Genomic DNA, 22,786 nt, shown 5'->3' with positions numbered 1-22,786 from the left:
CCCCAGTCTTTCTTGCCGTGCGGTGCCCGAAGCAGAAGCAGTTGGCAAGTGCCAGTCGGCAGACTCCTGAAATTTTCGTTTGAGTTTCAGAACCGAAGGCTTCAACTAAAGCTAAGTACCCCATTGGGGAAACTTTTTCTTGCTCTAAACCGATGTCAGTAAAAGTCAGTAATTGTATTTCTTGTGGAAAGCAAATACCTCAAAGATTTTCATTCGTACTGTATTCCTTGCCTAGGCCCTGACCACGACGTACCTCGCTGTTGGTTTTGTGCCTTATTTAAACCACAGACTATTAGTCTGTCTATTTTCACTTCTAAATATTTTGGTACTCAGTTCAATTATCCAGATATGTCTTTGGTAAGCCACCCGCCTACCAACATTCCGAAAAAATGCAAGGATAGAGACAGGCCACAGAGGTCCAAAGCTGCCGATGCTTCTCCTAAGCCAGTCGCCAGTTCACTGGTACTCTGTGAGGCGCTTTTGCCCCTGATACCTGCTACTTCTGATTCGCAGGCCTCTACTGAGACCCATTTGGAGTCCAGTATGCCGCGAGAAGCTTCAACTGTGGAATCTGCGGATGTGTCTGCAGCTGCTGTGCAGGCACCGGCTTCTGAGGGGTGTATTCAGGCCTACTGACTTGCTTATTAAACCAATGCCATCTTCTTCACAACCTAAACCTTGAACCATGCCTAGAAAACAGACTGCCAGACCGCATGGTCAGGCCTCTATGCCTAAAAAACAAATAAGAATGGCTGAAGACCTTATTACTTTAATCGGGGGAAGCCAACCTTCCCCCTCTAAGAGAATTTGCGTATACTTCAGTCCAGGATTCTGAAAATTGTTTCCTCTGATGACCAGGATTTACCCTTATCTACCTATGAGGATTCGGATGCAGAGGACTCTATTACCTCTGCTTCTCCCCCAGAGGATTTTTCTTTTAGTAAAACCTTGCGTACTCTTAGGGAGCATTTTTGCTGGGAAAGCCAGGATTACTCATTCTGAAAAGAGGCTTAGGGATTTCTTACTCCTGCCCTAACACAGGCCTTTAGCTATTCCTCCTGTGCTAGACATTGTTGATACCTTTTAGGAATCTAGCTTGGCCCCTGACTCTCTACCTCCTGCTCCCAGAAAACCTGATGGATATTACAGGGCTCCTGACTTACAAAAATCCTACTGTGGATCCTGAGACCATTTCACAGGGACCCAAGGGCATTAAGGCTACTACTGCCAAATTCAAGGGCCCTGGATAGATGGGGTAAGAAGGGTATACACCTCTGCAACCTTGGCCGTCAGGACCTTAAATTGCCAGTTTCGTATGTTAAAGTATCAGCAGCATATTATTGGATTGCTTAAACAAAATAATGTTGAATCCTGACTGCTGAAAAGTAAGGATTTACAGGATTAAATGCATTCTGCTGAACAGGGTGGAAAACTTACTTTGCAATGTGGTTTTCATTCACTAGAGGCATCTTGCAGGGCTGCTGTCACCGGGTCTGTACTTAGAAGGCATGCTTGGCTTAAGGAGCAATCTTTGCCAGATCATGTTAAAACTAAATTGCTGGATGCTCCCTTAAACCAGGGCCACCTGTTTGGCACCAAAGCAGAAGTTGTTCTTAAAAAGATGGAGGAAAAAGCTAAGACTCAACAAAATTCATAACTGAACTCAAATCCTGCAACTGGTCTAGGCTAAATTCCCTCCCCCTTGACGTGGGCGTGTCTCTTTTCTGACACATTCCTCAAGATTCTTGACTACCATGCCCCTAAATGACAGGTCAGAGTTAAGGTACGGATAGCACCCTGGTTAACAAGAGAGTCCAAAACCAAAATCAAACTTAGAAACAAGGCATGGGATGAATGGCGAACGACTAAGGTACCTTTAGACCGTATCAAATTCCAACAGCTGAGAAATGAGACGAAAAAAGCCATCACCCTGGACAAAAAAAACGACTTTTGTCACCTACAACATAAACACCAAAATAACCCCCAGAAATTCTGGGTAGGTTTAAATAACCTTCTCCATTCTGGCAAATCAACAACACCTACCCCTGGGACGCTCATTGGCAAAAACCCAGAAGAAATAGCAAATTTCAATTCTTTCTTTACTGAGACTATTCAGTCTTTAGCCAACCAACTACCCCCCTCCTCCTCTTCTCTTAAAAACACTGCAGTAAAATCACTTCCCTATTTTACCTTCCAGCCCATCCCTACATCCTTTATCAGAGCCTTACTGAAGAAACTAAAAGCAACTACCCTCTCTGCAGACCTACTACCGGCTGAATAGCTGCAGATGTTATAGCCTACCCTATATCTATTCTAATCAATAGAGCCATAACCAAGGCCACAATCCCCTCTATATGGAAATATCTTATGTCATTCCACTCCATAAAGGTGGTGCCTCCACAGAATTATCAAATTACAGACCAATAGCTATATTGTCACCGCTAGCCAAAATTATGGAAAGATGTGTCCATAAACAACTTATTCATTATCTTACCCATAACAATCTGTTGACCAATTCCCAGCATGGTTTCAGACCTCACCATAGTACGACCACAGCTCTCCTCTCCTTTACTGATAAAATTAACCAAAACCGGAACAATAAAAAAATATCCTCTGCCCTCTTTCTGGACCTGTCAAAGGCCTTTGACATGGTAAACCACCAATTACTTCTCTATACATTGGAATCCCTTTACCTAGATTGCTCAGCCCTCAATTGGTTCCATGCTTACCTCTCTGGAAGACAACAAGCAGTCCAATGGCACAATAAGCTTTCACACCTGTTACCTAATACCATAGGTGTTCCCCAAGGCTCTATTCTAGGACCCCTTCTTTTTTCAGTCTTCATAAATGAACTACACTCTGTCATCCCCGAAGCCACATGTATCCAATATGCAGATGACTCAACCCTTATATGTTCTGATGTCTCTGTATCCAAGTTACAAGTAGCCACCCAACTCTGCTTTAATACAGTCGAGAAATGGCTTGCAGAGCGTAAACTCATCCTAAACCCAAACAAAACCAAATTGCTTCTCCTTTTCCCCACTCCTACCCCTCCTCCCACACATCTCACCATTCAATCCAATAATGGAACCATCATCTCACCTGACCCCTATACAAAACTACTAGGAGTTGTCATTGACAACAAACTTAGATTTGACATGCATATTAATCAAACTATTAAGACTGTAAATAAACTTGGATCCTTATACAGAATAAAGAACTTTCTTACCCCTTTTGCCAAACTAGCCATAGCCCGTACTCTACTCTCCTATATGCCTCTCCTGTTCTTTCTTACCTAAACAAATGTGAATTGAACAAACTCTCTACTTCTTATAATCACATAGCCTGATTTGTAACTGGATTGCCCTTTAGAACACATCACTGCCTTAATCTGAAAAAACTAGACTGGTTAGAACTACCCAATCTTCTCAAGTTGAACCAACTCACAGAAGCATTTAAAATCCTAAAACAACCTGAAAAAACCCCAGCACTGAGTACAATCATTATTCCTTACTCCAATCTTCGCTGCCTTCGCTCCTCCAATAGACACCTTGTCCACACCACCAAATCCAACAATATGGGTGGTGAAGCTCTCTTTGCTAACACCACTGGAAAGTTATGGAACGCCCTCCCCAACAACCTTAGGCTAATTTCCTCCCTTGATCAATTTAAAAAAACTCAACAATATCTTAAGGCGAAATGGCTCTGCCCATGCATACATCCAGATTAGATGCCCTCAGTAAAACAGATGCTTCACTTACTCCATAGGACAACTTGAGAGAGGACACTTAATCCAGTTGCCTACTATCTGCTCACCACTGGAACCATATTTTAATTTGTCTTTTTTTTTCTATTGCACTACTGTAATAATTGCACTAAGAACCCTAGTTAAACTGTTAGGTTATAGTAACTAAATTGTATGTAATTTTGTATTTTCCTATTTCTCCTTTCTGCTATTTTTATTTTGTATTACTATTTCACTTTTTTGTAACTACCTTGTGGAGCTTTTCTCCCCGGGCCTCCGCTGAAAATGGACATGTATCCAGTCGGACTATCCCGGTCAACAAATGTAAAATAAAATAAATAAAGTCTATGCAAACTGTTAAAAGATTTCCTACAAGTACAGCCTCCAAGATTTAGTAGGCATTGGCCCTCTAAGAATTGGTCCTTTCCTGCCTCTTCCAGGCCTTCAGTCCAAACCCAGAACCAGCAGAAGGCTTCAGTCCCAGGGTACGCACAGGACTAAGCAGTGGGGGGCTTTGACTTCCAAATCAGGGAGTAGTAAGACTCGTCCCTATGGTAAGCTGTTTCAGTGACTTGACTTTAAAACTTCCAAGCACTTCTCAACTGACTGCTCCTTTAGGGGGTAAGATTGCTCTGCAAGCAAAAAACTGGGAACGCATTACCAAGGACAAATGGGTTTTAAATATAGTTTCCCAAGGTTACAGATTTCACTTCTACATGTTACCAACCCCAAATGGTTGGCCAGATCTACCCCCAAATCAGTGGGCAAAGGCTCAAAAGCAAGTACTCTTTCTCTTGAGCTTAAAGGCTGTTCAAACTGGACCAGAAGAGGAAAAGGGACTAGGTTTCTACTCGAGACTTTTCCTGGTACCCAGAAAAGATAAATCATGGCGTCCTATCCTTGACCTTTTTATCCACCTTTTTGGTGCTTCCAAAATTTAAGATGCTAACTCTTCAGTTGTTTCCTACGCTAGGCAAGGATGCCTGGTTGGCAACACTGGATTTAAAGGAAGCCTACCTACACATCCCAATCAGGGAGTCTTGCAGAAGATGCCTACGCTTCAAAGCAGGCTACATACACTATCGGATGTTCTTAGTGTTTCACTGTTGCAGTCATTACATTTGGGTAATCTGCTGGCAGGTTGCCCTCAGTCGGCCTGATTAACGAAGTCTTGGGTCCTGCGTCGGTTGCTGTCCCTTCTTCCATGATGTCAGGTTGTCGGGTGTATAAAACACTCAGCCGACACTGTTACATCTGTCTTCCTTGCCACGCGGTGCCCAAAGCAGAAGCCGTTTGCAAGTGCCAGTCGGACGACTCCTGAAATTTTCGTTTTCGAGTTTCAGAACCGAAGTCTTCAACTAAAAAGCTAAGTACCCTGTTGGGGAAACTTTTTCTTGCTCCTTACCGATGTCCGTAAAAGTTAATAATTGTATTACTTGCAGGAAGCAAATACCTCATAAGGATTTTAATTTATACTGTATTCCTTGCCTAGGCCCTGACCACAATGTGCCTTGCTGTCAGTTTTGTGCTAAATTTAATCAACGCACTATTAAACATCAGTATATTTTTACTTCTAAATCTTTTGGCTCACAATTTAATTATCCAAAAATGTCTGTTAGTAATCCGACTACCGAAATACCTAAATGAACGCAAAGAAAGACAGCGACAGGCCGTCAAGGTCCAAAACTGACTACGCTTCTCCTAAGCCAGTCTCCAGTTCGCCGGTACTCAGGCGCTTTCACAGCCCCTGATACCTGTTACTTCTGATTTGCAGGCCTCTGAGACCCATTCAGAGTATGCCGCGAGATGCTTCAATTATGGAACCAAGCGGATGTCTCTACCTTAGATGGGTCCGGAGTGGCTTTTCAGGCACCGGCTTCTGAGGGTGTTTTCAGGCCTACAGATTTGTATGTTAGACTGACACCATCTTCAAAACTAAGGCCAGAATCAAAAACTGTCTAAAAAACCGACGCCTGGGCCACATGTACAGGCCCCTATGCCTAAAAAAAGATTATCAAAATGTCTGAAGACTTGATTACTCTGATCAGAGGTAGCCAACTCCCCCCCCCCCCCTTCTAAGAGGCATAGGCGAGACATTGATTATGAATCTTCTGAACAGGATTCTATTTCTTCTGACTTTTCTAATGAACTGGATTTTGTCTATACAAACTTATGAGGACACCTGAGGATTTTTCTTTTCGGGAAACTTTGCATACTTTAAGGGAACATTTCCACTGGGAAAGTCAGGATTTCTCTGAATCTAAAAAGAGACTTGGGGATTTTCTAATTCTTCTTCAGCATAGGCCTTTGGCTATACCTCCTGTTCTAGACATTGTCTGTTTTTTTCAGAATCTAGTATGGCTCCTGATTCTCTGCCTCTGGCTCCTTGTAAGCCAGACAGATACTACAGGGTTCCTGACTCCCACAAATTATTTTTCAAAAGTCCTATTGCAGGTCCTGAAGCCATTTTTCAGGGTCCCAAGGGTATTAAGGCCTCTACTGCTAAAAATCCTACTCCTTCTGATGGAGATTCCAGGGAGCTGGATAGATGGGGTAAGAAGGTTTACACTTCTGCAACCTTGACAATCAGGGCTTTAAACTGTCAATTTCATATGCTTAAATATCAACAGCATATCATGGGACTGCTTAAACAGAAAATTGTTAATTTCTGACTCTGTGGAAAGTAAAGATTTACAGGATTTATTGCATTCAGCTGAACAAGTTGGAAAACATACTTTGCAATGTGGTTTTGATTCTTTGGAGGCCTCTTTCAGGGCCGCTGTGACTGGCTCTGTGCTGAGAAGGCATTCTTGACTCAGAGCAAACTTTGCCTGATAAATGTTAAAGCAAAATTGTTGGGTACTCCTTTACAACAGGACCGTCTCTTTGGTAATAAGACTGAAGAAGTTTTAAAAAAAGTGGAAGATAAAGCTAAATCAAACTGTGAAAGATTTCTTACAAGTTCAACCTCCAAGATTTAGTAGGCACTGGCCTACTAAGAACTGGTCCTTTCCAGTTCCTTTGAGAGCCAAACCCAGACATTCCAAAGGCTCCAGGTTTCAGTCACAAGGACTTTTAGAATAAAACAATTGGGTGCCTCCTCCTCCAAATCTGGAAACTTCCACCTCTCTATAGTAAGCAGTCTCAATGACTTCCCTTTACACTTACCACGCACTTACCCTTTGGCTGCCCCTTTGGGGGGAAAACTGGCACTTCATGCAAGAAACTGGCAACTTATAACCCAGGACAAATGGGTTTTAAATATAGTATCCCAGGGATACAGATTTCATTTCCACACATTGCCAATCCCAAACGGATGGCCAGATCTGCCCCTAAATCAGTGGGCAGAGACCCAGAAACAAGTACTGGTCCGCATAGGTTTATAGGTACTAGACTATCGGCCCTGGGGCCTATACAAGCCCAACCAAAAAGGTACCCTGGCTTTTGCCACCCAAGAAAATTATTTTCCTGTGCCACTGTTGAGTAGAGCCACAGAGGTGATCCCCGGGGTGAATTTCCTATTTCCCATCCAATCATCAAGATTTTTCTTGAGTGCTAATGAACATGGGGGCTATTCAACTGGTACCAGAAGAGGAAAAGGGACAAGGTTTCTATTCAAGACTTTTCCTGGTACCCAGAAAAGACAAATCATGGCGTCCAATTCTGGACTTGTCTACTCTAAACACATTTCTGGGCATTCCAAAGTTCAGGATGCTGATTCTTCAACAGTTACTGCCTATGCTAGGCAAAGATGCCTGGTTGGTAACTCTAGACTTGAGAGGCTTACCTACATGTCCCAATCAGGGAATCTTGCAGAAGATACCTCCGCTTCAAAGCATGCTACTTGCATTACCAGATGTTCATCGTGTTTCACTGCTGCAGCCCTTACACTTGCGTTATCCTGCCGTCATGTAGTCGGCCAGAGTTCCAAAGTCTTGGTCCAGCGTCTGTTGCTGTCGCTTCTTCCCTGACGTCAGTGCGCCAGGGGTATACAAGATGCAGCTGACGCCATTTTCTTCAGTCTTGCCGCGCGGTGCCCGAAGCAAAAGCAGTTTGTAAGTGCTGGTCGTCCGACTCCTGAGATTTCAAATTCTATTTCAGATCCGAAGTCTTCAATAAAGCTAAGTACCCTATTGGGGAAACTTTTTCTTGCCTCAGACCGATGTCAGTAAAAGTTAATAATTGTATTTCTTGTGGGAAGCAAATACCTCGTAAGCATTTTCATTCTTACTGTATTTCATGCCTAGGTCCAGATCATGACGTCACTAATTGGTTTTGTGCTAGATTTAACAAACGCACTAAACGTCTGTTTGATTTTGCACGCCATTATTTTGGCCGAAGGTTTAATTATACCATGCCTTCGGAGCAACCAACGACCAGAATTCACAAAAAACACAAGAATAAGGACAGGCATCAGAGGCCCAAAATGGACGACGAAGCCTCTTCTAGGCCAGTCGCCGGTTCTCAGTGAGGTGCTTTCGCAGCCCCTGACACCCGCTACCTCAGAGCCACAGGCCGCGACAGACTCCCACGTGTTGTTGCCTAGGCCTCTGGATACTCAAGGTGTTGGGTCTACGGAGAACTGGGTGTACGGAGTTCGGCTTCTGAGGGTGTTTTCAGACCTTCACAGCTTACCATTGCATCTTCAGCCAAGGCTAAAGCAACATTAAAGACAGAGAAGCAAGTACAGCATTCATCTGGACAGGCCTCCATGCCTAAAAAGCAGATGCTCAAAATGGCCGAAGACTTAGCAGTGAGAGCTTTAAACTGCCAGTTTCACATGCTTAAATATCAACAATATTTACTGTCTCAATTAAAACAGAAAATGAGTACAAGTGCAGAACAACCTGATTTTAAGGAAATGCAGGATTTATTGCATGCAGCTGAACAAGTAGGTAAACATACTTTGCAATGTGGTTTTGATTCATTAGAAGCTTCTTGTAGAGCAGCAGTTGCAGGATCTGTGATTCGAAGGCATGCTTGGTTAAAGGAACAAACCTTACCAGATCATGTTAAGGCGAAATTATTAGATGCTCCTTTACAGCAAGATATTTTATTTGGTGTTAAAGCAGAGGAGGTATTAAAGAAAATCGAGGATAAGGCAAAATCTATGCAAACAGTAAAGGATTTCTTACAGGTACAGCCACCAAGATTTAGCAGAAATTGGCATACTAAAAATTGGTCCTTTTGAGTGTCAGGTCACAACGAGGCAGATCTCAGCCCCAAGGATCTTACAGACCACGACATTGGGGGTGCTTGAACACCAAAAGGAGGTGAGGACAAGTCTCAACCTTACAGGAAACAATCTCAATGACTTTCCCCTTCCAATGCCAAACTCTACCCTATTGGCAGCTCCCTTAGGGGGGAAACTAGCACATTTTTCACAAAACTGGCAAACTATTACCCAGGACAAATGGGTGCTGAATATTGTGTCTCAAGGTTACAGGTTCCACTTTCACACTTTACCAAGGCTAAAAGGAATGCCAGACCTGCCACAAAAACAATGGGCAGAAGTACAAAAACAAATTACAGCCCTCATGGACATGAGAGCTATTCAAAAAGTACCAAAGCAGGAACAAAGACAAGGTTTTTACTCAAGACTCTTCCTGGTCCCCAGAAAGGACAAAGCCTGGAGATCCATTCTAGACCTTTCCACTCTACTTACCTGGATGTTCCGAAATTCAAAATGTTGACACTACACCAGCTCCTTCCCATGTTGGGCAAGGAAGCTTGGCTTGTTACTTTGGACCTCAGAGGCATACCTGCATGTCCCTATCAGACAAAATTGCAGACGATACCTCAGATTCATAGCTGTAATACACTACCAATTCTCTGCACTGCCCTTTGGCTTATCTACTGCGCCCAGGGTCTTCACAAAGTGCCTGGCACCCGTAATTGCATTTTGCAGACAAAAAGGAATTCAGATTTGTCCATGCCTGGATGACTGCCTGATTCAATCAGAGAGCAAGGACATTCTTCTAAAGCATCTGGTGTTTGTAAAAAAGTTAAGTTGCCTAGTGTACACAGTAAACGAAAATAAGTAAAAACTAGTGCCCTCACAAGAGAATATTTCTGGGTGCCAGCTTAAATACAACAGCCCAGATGGCTTATCTCACGCCAGACAAAGAAAGACAACTGACTTAGTGTTTTCAATTGATGGCAACAAAGTCCCAACTCCCTGCAAGAAAAATTCTGCAGTCCTTGGGATTCATGGCGTCCTGCATAGTTTTAATTCCATATGCCCGACTGCATATGAGGAAATTACAATGGTACCAAAACAGTGTTTGGGATCAACACTCTTACATCTTTCAAACGGTAATACCACTAATTCCCTACCTGCAACAGGAGTTTCGATGGTGGGGACAGGCATGTCACCTCAACAAGGGTCAGCCTTTCACACTACCCACAGCCAGGCAGACTTTAAAGGATGCTTCGGATTACACCTGGGGGGGAGCACACATGGCAGGAAAATGTATTCAGGGCAAGTGGACCACAGATCAAATGCATCTACACATCAATCAAAAAGAGATGTTGGCTGTACAAAATGCCCTAACAGCTTTCAAGGACCTTCTGCATCCAGGACAATTAGGCAACACCACAGTAATGTACATAAGCAAGCAAGGGGGCACTCATTCTTACCCCCTATGCAGACAAGCCATGACCTTGTGGAACACGGCTCTAACTTATCAAGTTCATCTGCAAGCACAATTCCTGCCAGGAAAGAAAAATACTCTGGCAGACGACCTAAGCAGAAACATCATGGATCCTCACAAGTGGAAATTAAATCCACAAGTTTTCAGCATGATAATGCAAAAATGGGGGTGCCTGGACATAGATCTCTTTGCCTCCCCACTGAACTGCCAACTATAAAAATTCTGCACAAGGACTTATAACACACAAGCATGGAAAGTGGATGCTCTTTTGTTCAGCTGGAAAAGCCTACACGTTTATGCCTTCTCTCCTCTGCCTCTCCTTTCGAAGGTTCTCCTAAAAGCCAGACAAGAAAAACCACAAATGATTCTGATTGCTCCAGACTGGCCACGCCAACATTGGTACACAATCTTAAAGAACTTAGCCCAAGGCCCACCTTAGATTTTGCCTCAAATTCCACACCTTCTGACTCAAAACAATCATCCTACACAGTCAGCTCAAAACCTTATCCCTGGCTGCATGGCAGATTTATTAGCCAAACAGGCAGCACCTCTCTCAAAAGCTATTATGGATGTCATTTTGGAGGCCAGAAGGCCTAGCACCAGGAAATCTTATTCAGAAAAGTGGAAGAGATTCTGTGCCTGGAACCAGGCTCAAAGCCTTGACCCTCTTGTCCCTAACATACCTCAGATACTACAATACTTAACTGAGATGCTGGACAAATGACTATCCTCCTCATCCATTAAGATCCACTCTTCTGCCATCTCTGCTCATTACAACACAAATCCACCTATTTTCTCTCATCCATTGCTAAAGCAGTACCTCAGAGGGGCAAAAAACATAAGACCACCCCAGAGAGCACACCTACTTGGGACCTCAATTTTGTCTTGGAAAAACTCACTTTACCTCCTTTTGAGCCAGCCAATGCAGCAGAAATAAAATGTATATCATGGAAAACTGCCCTGCTACTGGCAGTAACCTTAGCATGAGGAGTCTCAGAACTACAGGCACTAATGGCAGTGGAGCCCTTCATTTTTCACCAAGACAGGGTTTCCTTAAGAACAAACCCTTCATTTATGCCTAAGGGTGGTATCCAGTGTGGCTCTCAACCAAACTATTCACTTGCCAACATTTTATCCAAACCCCCAGAATAAAGGGGAAAGAATTCTAAATTCCTTGGACATACACAGACAATTACGCTTCTACTTGGAGAAAACAAAAGCTTTCAGGAAAACTGAGCAATTCTTTGTATCCTATGCTGCAAGGTCACAGGGAAAGGCTATTTCAAAGCAGACCATTTCAAAGTGGATAGGACACTGTCCGGTTCTGCTACACACAGCATGGGAAGCCTGTACCATCTAACATTAGACCACATTCCACCAGGGCAACTGCAACTTCTACTGCCTATCTTAGAGGAGTACCTACCAAGGACATTTTGGAAGCTGCAACTTGGAGTTCAGTGCACACCTTTACCAATCATTACTACTTGCCTCTTTACTCCGGATCCAGAGCTGGCTTTGCCACTGCAGGGCCTCATAGCCACACCAAATCCTCTCTAGAACCAGCCACCCTGACTCAGCTTTGGGATTCTTCCCAACTGTAATGACTGCAGCAGTGAAACACGATGAACATAGTACAGATGTTCATCGTGCTATACTGCTGCAGTCATCACACTTGGGTTATCCTGTCATCAGGCGGTCCCGCAGTTGGCCGAATCCCAAAGTCCTGGTTCGGCGTCTGTTGTCGCCTCTTCCCTGACGTCAGTGGGACGGGGGTATAAGAGACAGCCGACGCCATTATCTTCAGTCTTTCTTGCCGCGCAGTGCCCGAAGCAGAAGCAGTTCGCAAGTGCCGGTCGGCCAGCTCCTGAAATTTTCGAATAGAGTTTCAGCCCAAAGTCTTCTCTAAAGTGAAGTACCCCGTTGGGGAAACTTTTCTTGCCTCAGACCGATGTCAGACAAAGTTAATAATTGTATTTCTTGTGGGAAGCAAATCCCTCATAAGGATTTTCATTCTTATTGTATTCCTTGCCTAGGCCCAGACCACGACGTCTCTGGTTGTCGGTTTTGTGCTAGGTTCAACAAACGTACAATTAAGCATTGGGCAGAATTCGCCCAGCATTATTTTGGCAGAATATTTAACTATAGCATGCCGTCGGAACAACCGACATCAGTAGTGATTAAAAAACGCAACGATAAGGACCGGCAGCCAAGGCCAAGACCAGATACCGAGGCCTCAGCAAGGCCTGATGCCGGTTCTCCGGTTTTCTGCGAGGCGCCTTCGCAGCCCCTGACTACAGCTGATTCAGAATTTCTGACTGCATCCCAAACCGAAACAGTTGGGCCTCAGGATCCGGTTCCACCTCACTCCTTGGATGCCAGCCCCGACGGGGATCCGGAAATTTTAGATAGGCCTTCTGTCTCAGAGGGTGTTTTCAAACCGACAACTGCCTCTACCAAGTCTCATGCTAAGCTCAAAGCCCCCTTGAAAGTTAGAAAACTGGGGTCACACACCTCCCCACAAGCCCCTGTGCCTAAATAACAGATGCTTAAGATGGCCGAGGATTTAATTACCCTTATCAGGGGATACCAACCCACACCTGACAAAAGGCCTAGACTGGAGGAAGTCTATCCTTCCTCTGACCAAGCATCCATTTCCTCAGGCATCTCTGACGACCAGGATTACTCCTTCCCTCCTTATGAAGACTCGGATGCTGAAGAGTCCATTCCCTCTGTCCCCCCCCCCCCCCCTGAAGACTACTCCTTTGGGGAAACTTTACACACAGTGAGGGAACACTTCCACTGGGAAGGCCAAGATTACTCTTGACTCCAAGAAAAGGCTCTGAGTTTCTTCTTCCACAGCATAGACCCCTGGCAATCCCTCCAGTTTTAGACATTTTGGATGATGTTTTCTCTGAATCCAGTTTAAACCCAGATTCCTTACCTCCAGCACCAGCTAAACCAGACAGATACTACCGAGATGTCCTTCAAGGATGCATCTGCAGTCCTTACAAATGGGTTGTCCTGTCGTCAGGCAGCCCTTCGGTCGGCCGGATTCCAAAGTCTGGGTCTGGCTTCGGCTGGTGTGGCACTTCACCCGACGTCATTGCGGCAGTTCGGGTATAAAGGCATCAGCCGATGCCATTTTCCTCAGTCTTTCTTGCCGCGTGGCGCCCGAAGCAGAAGCTGTTCGCAAGTGCCGGTCGGTCAGATCCAGAGATTACTACTACCGAATACTACTTCGAAGACTTCTAAAAAGCTAAGTACCCCGTTGGGGACTCTTTCTTGCCTCAGCCGATGTCAGAAAAAGTCAATAACTGTTTAACTTGTGGGAAACAAATACCTCAAAGATTTCCACTCCTATTGCATTCATTGTTTAGGCCCAGACCACGACGTAGCAGCTTGTCTAGCCTGTGCTTCTTTTAACCGGCGGACGCTTAGACGTCGCTCAGACTTTGCTGAACAGATTTTCGGCTCCGATTTTGCCTACATTATGCCGTCTGATCCTCCGACTACGCAAATAACCAAAAAGCGCAAAGAAAAGGACCGACACTCGCGGTCAGCGGTTTCGGCTGAAACCGCGGTTAAGCAAACCACGAGTGTCTCTGTTTCGGCCGAAACCGAGCAAGCGGTTCTTCAGCCGATAACTTGCCTTCTACCGAGACCTCTTCTATCCTGGTAGAAACGGCTTCTGAAAATCCAGCCTTCTGTTGCGATTTCACAGGATTTATCAGACACCATTCCCCTAGATATTTCTACCCCTGCACGTGGAGCTGCTAGGCCTCCTCCAGCTATGTCTATTAAGGCCTTTGCCAGGGCTAAAGCAGCCAAAATTTCAAAACCTGTGCCTGCCAAGCCCCCCTCTCACAGGCCCAGCACCAGCTCCCATATGCTTTCTTTGGCAGAGGATCTCATCTCTAATTCGTGGATCCCAGCCTCATCCAGACAGGGCCTCTCTCCCTCCTCCAGAAAAGAGGCCTAGAGCAGAGCCCCCTGAGCCAGTAGCCACAGATGATTCCTCTGATGATTCAGAACATACAGACCCTCCTGAGGCTTCTTATTCTCCTTACGAAGACTCTGATGCTGAGGAGTCCATCCCTTCAGCCTCTCCTCCTGAGGAATTTTCCTTTGGGGAAACCTTGCATGCCATGAGGGAACAATTTCAGTGGCAGGGCCAAGATTTCTCAGATTCTAGAAAAAGGCTTAGGACCTTTCTACACTTGCCACAGCATAGGCCTTTAGCTATTCCTCCAGTTCTATCTGTTGATGATGCATTTAATGATGCTTGCACTACTCCTGATACTTTACCTCCGGCTCCTGCTAAGCCAGATAGGTACTACAGGGTCCTGGACACTCATCACCACTTATATAAGGCCCCTTTTGCAGATGCAGATGCAGAGACTATCTCCCAGGGCCCTAAAGCTGTAGCAGCTGCTACTTCTAAAAAACCCCTCCCCTCTGAAAGGGAGTCCAGGTCCTTAGAGAGATGGGGTAAAAAAGTTTACACCTCTGCTACTTTGTCAGCTAGAGCTTTGAACTGCCAATTTCATATGATTCAATATCAAGAGTTTATGCTTGACCAGTTGACTAAAAAGCTGTCCTCTGAAGAATCTTTAGATAAAAAGTATGTTCAAGAAATGTTACATAACATACAGCAGGTTAGTAACCATTCTTTAAAATGTGGCTATGATGCACTGGAGGCTTCCTTTAGATCAGCCATGACTGGCACAGTTATCAGGAGGCATGCATGGTTGAAAGAGCAGGCATTACCAGACCATGTCAAATCTAAGCTTTTGGATGCACCTATGGACAAGGTCAATTTGGTGCCCCCGCACAGCAGGTACTGAAAAAGATGGAAGAGAAAGCAAAATCTGTGCAAACAGTAAAAGATTTCTTACAAGTTCAACCTCCAAGGTTTAGCAGGAATTGGCCCTCCAAGAATTGGTCCTTTCCGGACTCCTCTAAGGCACAAAGAGGCAGGAATAGGCGCTCTAGAGGCAGAAACCAATCCAGGGGTGCCTACAGGGGTCGCCAGTGGCAGGGTAACAACCAACGAGGCACGGATACAGCCACCACCACTACAACAGCTCAATCACAGTGACTTGGCGGTGGCACCACCTACCAGGGAACAACTAGAAGCACCCTTAGGTGGAAAGCTAACATTATTTTCAAGAAACTGGCACTGCATTACAAGAGAAAAATGGATTTTGCAGACTATAGACAAAGGTTACAGGTTCCATTTCCATACACTACCAGGAAAGAGAGGAATGCCAAACCTACCACCTCCTCAAAGGGCAGAAGCTCTAAAACAAATATCTCAATTATTAAGAATGCGAGCTGTGGAAAAGGTACCACCTATGGAGCAAGGGAAGGGATTTTACTCCAGGCTCTTCCTGGTACCAAGAAAAGAAAACAAATGGAGGCCTATTCTAGACCTCTCCGCTCTAAACACATTCCTCATTGTTCCAAAATTCAAAATGCTGACCCTACAGCAGCTTCTTCCCATGCTGGGCAAGGAGTCTTGGCTGGTAACTCTAGATCTCAAGGAGGCATACCTGCACGTCCCCATAAGACCAATTTGCAGAAGATACCTCAGATTTCTTGCAAGATCAGAGCATTATCAATTCTCAGCATTGCCCTTTGGCTTATCTACTGCGCCCAGAGTGTTCACGAAATGCCTGGCATCAGTAATCTCTCATTGCAGACTTCAGGGAATTCAAATCTATCCCTACCTGGATGACTGCCTGATACAAGCGGACAACAAAAACAAATTAACAGAAGACTTACAAAGAGTCATCTACCTGCTACAAGCCCTGGGATACACAGTCAATACCAAAAAGTCAAGGCTGATTCCATCCCAAATAACCTTTCTGGGAGCAGAACTGGACACATCAAAACAAATGGCATCTCTAACTGCAGAAAAGAAAGAGCAACTTCCTCTCTATTTCTTGGCATTAACAAAGCAGAGCCATCTAACTGCAAGAAAAGTGCTACAAGCTCTAGGCTTCATGGCATCCTGCATAATACTGGTCCCTCATGCCAGGCTTCATATGAGAAAGCTACAGTGGTACCTAAAGAATTTGTGGTCTCAGCACAAGCACAGCCCTGGAAACCAAAATTCCAATGATCCCATGCCTGAAACAAGAGTTCTTATGGTGGGCTCAGGCCTGTCAATCAAACACAGGACTGCCCTTCTGCAAAAGTCAACCAAGACAAACTATCACGACAGATGCCTCAGACCTCGGTTGGGGGGCACACATGATGGACAAGTGCATTCAAGGCCTATGGAATCAAGACCAACTGCATCTGCACATAAATCTAAAAGAAATGATGGCAGTAAAATTGGCAATCCAGGCATTCAGACCTCTTCTCCAAGAAGGCCAGTTGTTGATAAGGACAGACAACACCACAGTTGTGGTACATCAACAAACAGGGAGGCACACACTCATACCCCCTATGCCGGCTGGCACTGGACCTATGGGATGTGGCTCTGAGCTACAACATTCAGTTACAGGCAATTTATGTACCAGGGAAGGAAAACATTCTAGCAGACATATTAAGCAGAACTACAACAGATGCCCACGAATGGATGCTGCATCCGGACATCTTCAAAACCATCACAAGACAATGGGGATTACCACAAATAGACTTGTTTGCATCCCCATACAATCACCAGTTGAAGAAATTCTGCACAAGGACTTACCACCCACTTGCTTGGAAGGTGGGCTCCCTATCCTTCAGTTGGAAAAGCCTGACAGCATACGCATTCCCACCACTTCCTTTGATGCACAAGGTGCTTCTCAAGATCAAAGAGGAACGTCCGAGGATCATTCTGATAGCCCCAGACTGGCCAAGACAACATTGGTATCCACTGCTGAGGAGCATGTCCCGGGAACAAATATGGAAACTGCCCCTGATCCCATTACTACTGACACAGAACAACTACAACATTCTGCATCCAAACCTAAAAACTCTGCAGCTAACTGCCTGGAACATTACATAACAGAAATTAACCCAAATTTATCCCAAAGGGTTAAGGACATAATCCTGGAGGCTCGTAGACCTTCAACAAGAAAGAATTATGCAGCAAAATGGAAAAGATGTCTCATCTGGAGTGCTGCAAAGGGGCAAGATGTGACAATGGTGAACATAGCCAACATCCTGGAGTACTTGGCGGAGCTCTTCCATACAGGCCTGTCCTATTCCTCCAAGATACATGCATCAGCTATTTCAGCACAATACAGCTTGGATCCTTCTGTCTTCTCGCATCCTCTGCTCAGACAGTTTCTGAGGGGAATTAAAAATGTAAAACCTCCCAGGAAACCTCCATTGCCAGCATGGGACTTGAACTTTGTGCTAGAAAAACTGACTCTACCTCCTTTCGAGCCAGCAGCTACAGCAGACTTGCAATACTTATCCTGGAAGACTGCCTTCCTGCTGGCAATAACTTCAGCAAGAAGGGCCTCTGAACTACAGGCATTAATGGCAGTACAACCCTTCCTGATCTTCCATCAAGATAGTGTCCATGAGAACAAATCCTACATTTATGCCTAAGGTGGTATCCAGAGTCTCTTTAAATCAGGCTATCCACCTTCCTACATTCTTCCCCAATCCACAGAACAGGGGAGAACAGCTCTTACATACCTTGGATGTACACAGGCAATTACGCTACTACCTGGACAGGACAAAAAACAATAGAAAAACTGACCAGCTTCTGGTAGCTTATGCAACAGGAAAAGAAGGAAAACCAATTTCTAAACAGACCATCTCCAAATGGATAGGAAATTGCATTAGATTTTGTTACTCCTACCATGGAAAGAAGACTCCAGAGAACATCAGACCTCACTCCACAAGGGCCACAGCCACTACCACAGCTTTCTTACGAGGAGTGGCTACCAAGGACATTATAGAAGCTGCTACTTGGACCTCCGTGCATACATTTGCCAAGCATTATAACTTACCTCTATACTCTAGATCCCGTGCTGGTTTTGCCACTGCTGTTTTGCAAGGGATCCTGACTACACCATAATCTATTCTCATTACCTCCTCCCCTAGTTTAGCTATGGTATTCTACCCATTTGTAAGGACTGCAGATGCATCCTTGAAGGACATAGTGCAGTTTTGTACCTACCATAAATGTAGATGTCCGAGAGGAATGCATCTGCAGTCAGGATTACCCACCTTCCTTCCCCTCTGAGGTACTCCTAGGGTACTTACCAATCTTAAGCTAGCTTGGGGGGGGATCTATTATGGTGTATTTGTTTGTATATATGTACATGTTTATTTGGTGTGTTTGCTCTCTACTATTTGGAAACTTTGGCATTTATCCAAATTTAGCCAACCAAGAGGGCACCTGGCATCTGGGGCAAGAAACACTGAGGAAAATGGCGTCGGCTGATGCCTTTATACCCGAAGAACTGCCGCAATGACGTCGGGTGAAGTGCCACACCAGCCGAAGCCAGACCCAGACTTTGGAATCCGGCCGACCGAAGGGCTGCCTGACGACAGGACAACCCATTTGTAAGGACTGCAGATGCATTCCTCTCGGACATCTACATTTATGGTAGGTACAAAACTGTACTTTCCTGATACTCACAAGTTTCTGTACAAAAGCCCTAATGCATACCCAGAGACCATATCCCAGGGTCCCAAAGGGGTTAAGGCCTCTACTGCTAAGAATCCACTTCCTTCTGAAAGAGATTCCAGAGCATTAGAAAGATGGGGAAAGAAAGTGTATACGTCTGCCACTTTGGCTATGAGGGCATTAAACTGCCAATTCCACATGCTAAAATACCAACAGTATTTGATTACACAGTTAAAGCAGAAGCTGATCCCTCAGACAGATCAACTAGATTTGAAAGAGATGCAGGATTTGCTGCATGCAGCAGAACAGGTGGCAAAACGTACCTTAGTGTGGTTTTGATTCATTGGAAGCCTCATGTAGAGCAGCTGTCACAGGGTCTGTCATACGTAGGCATGCTTGGCTTGAAGAACAAGCCTTACCAGGACATGTCAAAGCAAAGTTATTGGATGCCCCATTGCAGAAAGATGCGTTTGGTGTCAAAGCAGAGGAAGTTTTGAAGAAAATGGAAGAAAAGGCAAAATCTATGCAAACAAAGATTTTTTTACAGGTACAACCTCCTCGTTTCAGCAGAAACTGGCCATCAAAAAACTGGTCCTTTCCTGCATCAGACAGACCCCAAAGAGATAGGTACAGGCGCCCAAGGGGCAGAGGCCAGCCACAAGGTTCTTTCAGGCCTAGACAATGGCATACAGCAACTCAGAGGTGGAGACAAAAGATCTCAACCCTTCAGGAAACAAACACGACTTCCCTCTTCGCCTGCCAAGCAAAATTGCCCTGGCAGCACCTTTGGGAGGGAAACTGGCTCTATTTCCACAAAATTGGCACATCATAACAAAGGACAAATGGATTCTGGACATTATCAGAGGCTACAAATTTCACTTCCACACTTTACCTCGGATGAGAGGCATGCCAAATCTGCCTCCAAACCAATGGATAGAGGCTCAAATGCAAATTTCAGCTCTCATGGATATGAAAGCAATTCAAAAGGTACCTACAAAAGAGCAAGGTCAAGGTTTTTACTCAAGACTGTTTCTAGTCCCAAGAAAGGACAAAGCCTGGAGGCCCATCTTAGACCTCTCAATTCTGAACACATACCTGGGTACCCAAATTCAAAATGCTGACAGTACAGCTCCTTCCCATGCTGGGCAAGGAGTCTTGACTGGTAACGTTGGACCTCAGAGGCATACCTGCATGTCCCCATAAGATTGCAGAAGATACCTCAGATTTTTGGCAGGTACAACACATTATCAATTCTCTGCATTGCCCTTTGGCTTATCTACTGTGCCCAGAGTATTTACGAAATGCCTGGCATCAGTAATTGCATATTGCAGACAACGAGGAATACAAATTTATCCATATCTGGACGACTGCCTAATCCAAGTGGACAGCAAGGACATTCTTTTACAGCATCTGGCTTTTGTAACACAGCTGTTCAGTTGCCTAGGGTACACAGTAAACAAAAAGTCGAAACTAATACCCTCGCAACAGATAATATTCCTGGGTGCCAGCTTAAATACAACGGCCCAGATGGCTTACCTCACGCCAGACAAACAAAAACAATTGACTCAATACTTCAAAAAGATAGCAACTTTTACCCAGCTCACTGCAAGGAAAATCCTGCAGGCATTGGGGTTCATGGCATCATGCATTCAACTAATCCCATTTGCAAAGCTGCATATGAGAAAATTACAATGGTACCTGAAAAGTGTATGGTCTCAACACAGGCACAGCCTCGAAACAAATATACCTATCATTCCCAGCCTTCAAAAAGAGTTCCTATGGTGGGCTCAAGCATGTCAAACAAGGGTCTTCCTTTCGTCTTGCCTCCAGCAAACCAAACCATGACAACAGATTCTTCAGACTACGCCTGGGGAGCACACATGGCAGGACAGTGCATACAGGGCAAATGGTCTGCAAAACAAATGCATCTTCACATCAACCAAAAGGAGATGCTAGCTGTGCAAAATGCACTGACAGCCTTCAAGGACCTCTTGCATCCAGGACAACTTCTAATAAGGACAGACAACACAGTTATGTGGCACATAAACAAGGGAGGAACACACTTCTACCCTTTATGCAGACAGGCTATGACCTTATGGAACACAGCTTTGACCTACCAAGTACAACTACAAGTACAATTCCTGCCAGGAAAGGAAAACATATTGGCAGATTAATTAAGCAGAAATATGGTAGACCCTCACGAGTGGAGACTACACCCACAAGTATTCTCAATGATAACTCAAAGATGGGGATGTCCAGACCTAGATCTATTTGCCTCCCCCAACAATTGCCAATTACAAAAATTCTGCACAAGGACTTATCACTCCCTAGCCTGGAAAGTGGACGCTCTATCATTCAGTTGGACAACACTGACAGTCTCTGCCTTCCCTCCACTACCTCTATTGACCAAGGTATTATTGGAGGTCAGATCAGAGACCACAAATGATTCTCATTGCTCCGGACTGGCCACGCCAGCACTGGTACCCATTACTAAGGAGCTTGACTCTCAGCCCTCCATGGATCTTGTCTCAATTCCCACTACTGTTGACTCAGAAAAACTATCAAACCCATCACAGCCAGCTCAGAACTTTAAATTTAGCTGCATGGAGAATTCCTTAAATTATCAATCAACACTTCTCTCAAAGGACGTCCTGAATGTAATTATGGAGGCCAGGACGCCCAGCACCAGGAAGACTTACTCAGACAAATGGAAAAGATTTTGTGCATGGCACCAGGCTAAAGGTCAAAATCCTTGTACACCAAACATTCCTCACATACTGCAATACCTAACTGAGATGCTACACAAAGGCCTTTCCTTCTCCTCCATTAAGATCCATGCTTCAGCCATTTCAGCTCATTATAATACGGATCCCCCAATTTTCTCACACCCTTTACTTAGGCATTTTCCCAGAGGGGCTAAGAATATAAGACCCCCCCAGAAAACCACCAACACCAACTTGGGACCTGAACTTCATTTTAGAAAAGTTAACACTACCTCCTTTCGAACCAGCTTTCTCAGCAAAACTACAATACTTTGTCTTGGAAAACAGCCTTGTTACTGGCTATTACCTCAGCACGCAGGGTCTCAGAACTACAGGCACTTATGGCAGTGGAACCTTTCATCATTTTCCATCAGGGCAGAGTCTCTTTACGAACTAACCCTACCTTCATGCCCAAGGTAGTATCCAGTGTGGCTTTGAATCAGACCATTCATTTATCCACCTTTTATCCTAACCCACAGAATAAAGGAGAAAGGCTCCTTCACTCTTTGGACATTCACACAGCTACGTTACTATTTAGATAAGACAAAGATCTTCAGAAAAACTGACCAACTCTTTGTATCATATGCTTGTATCATATGCTGCAGGTTCACAAGGAAAGGCTATTTCAAAACAGACCATCTCCAAATGGATAGCACATTGTATCCGCTTTTGCTATTCGCACCATGGGAAGGCAGTGCCTGTCAATATTAGATCCCATTCTACCAGGGCTACTGCAACCTCAGCAGCCTTTTTCAGAGGGGTTCCAACCAAAGACATTCTGGAGGTAGCTACTTGGAGTTCAGTGCACACCTTTACCAAGCACTACCACCTTCCATTATACTCAAAAACCAGAGCTGGTTTTGCCACTGCAGTTCTGCAGGGCATCCTAGCATCATCTAACCCAGTTTAGTACTAGCCACCCTTCCATAGCTTTGGGATTCTACCCAAGTGTGATGACTGCAGCAGTATAGCACGATGAACATAGTACAATTTGGTACCTACCATAAACGTAGATGTTAGAGTGGTTATACTGCTGCAGTCCAGG

This window comes from Protopterus annectens, chromosome 1.part1 (assembly GCF_019279795.1).
Source record: "Protopterus annectens isolate FY-2018-M chromosome 1.part1, PAN1.0, whole genome shotgun sequence".
Lineage (NCBI taxonomy): Eukaryota > Metazoa > Chordata > Ceratodontiformes > Protopteridae > Protopterus > Protopterus annectens.
Note: the sequence above shows the minus strand (reverse complement) of the source record.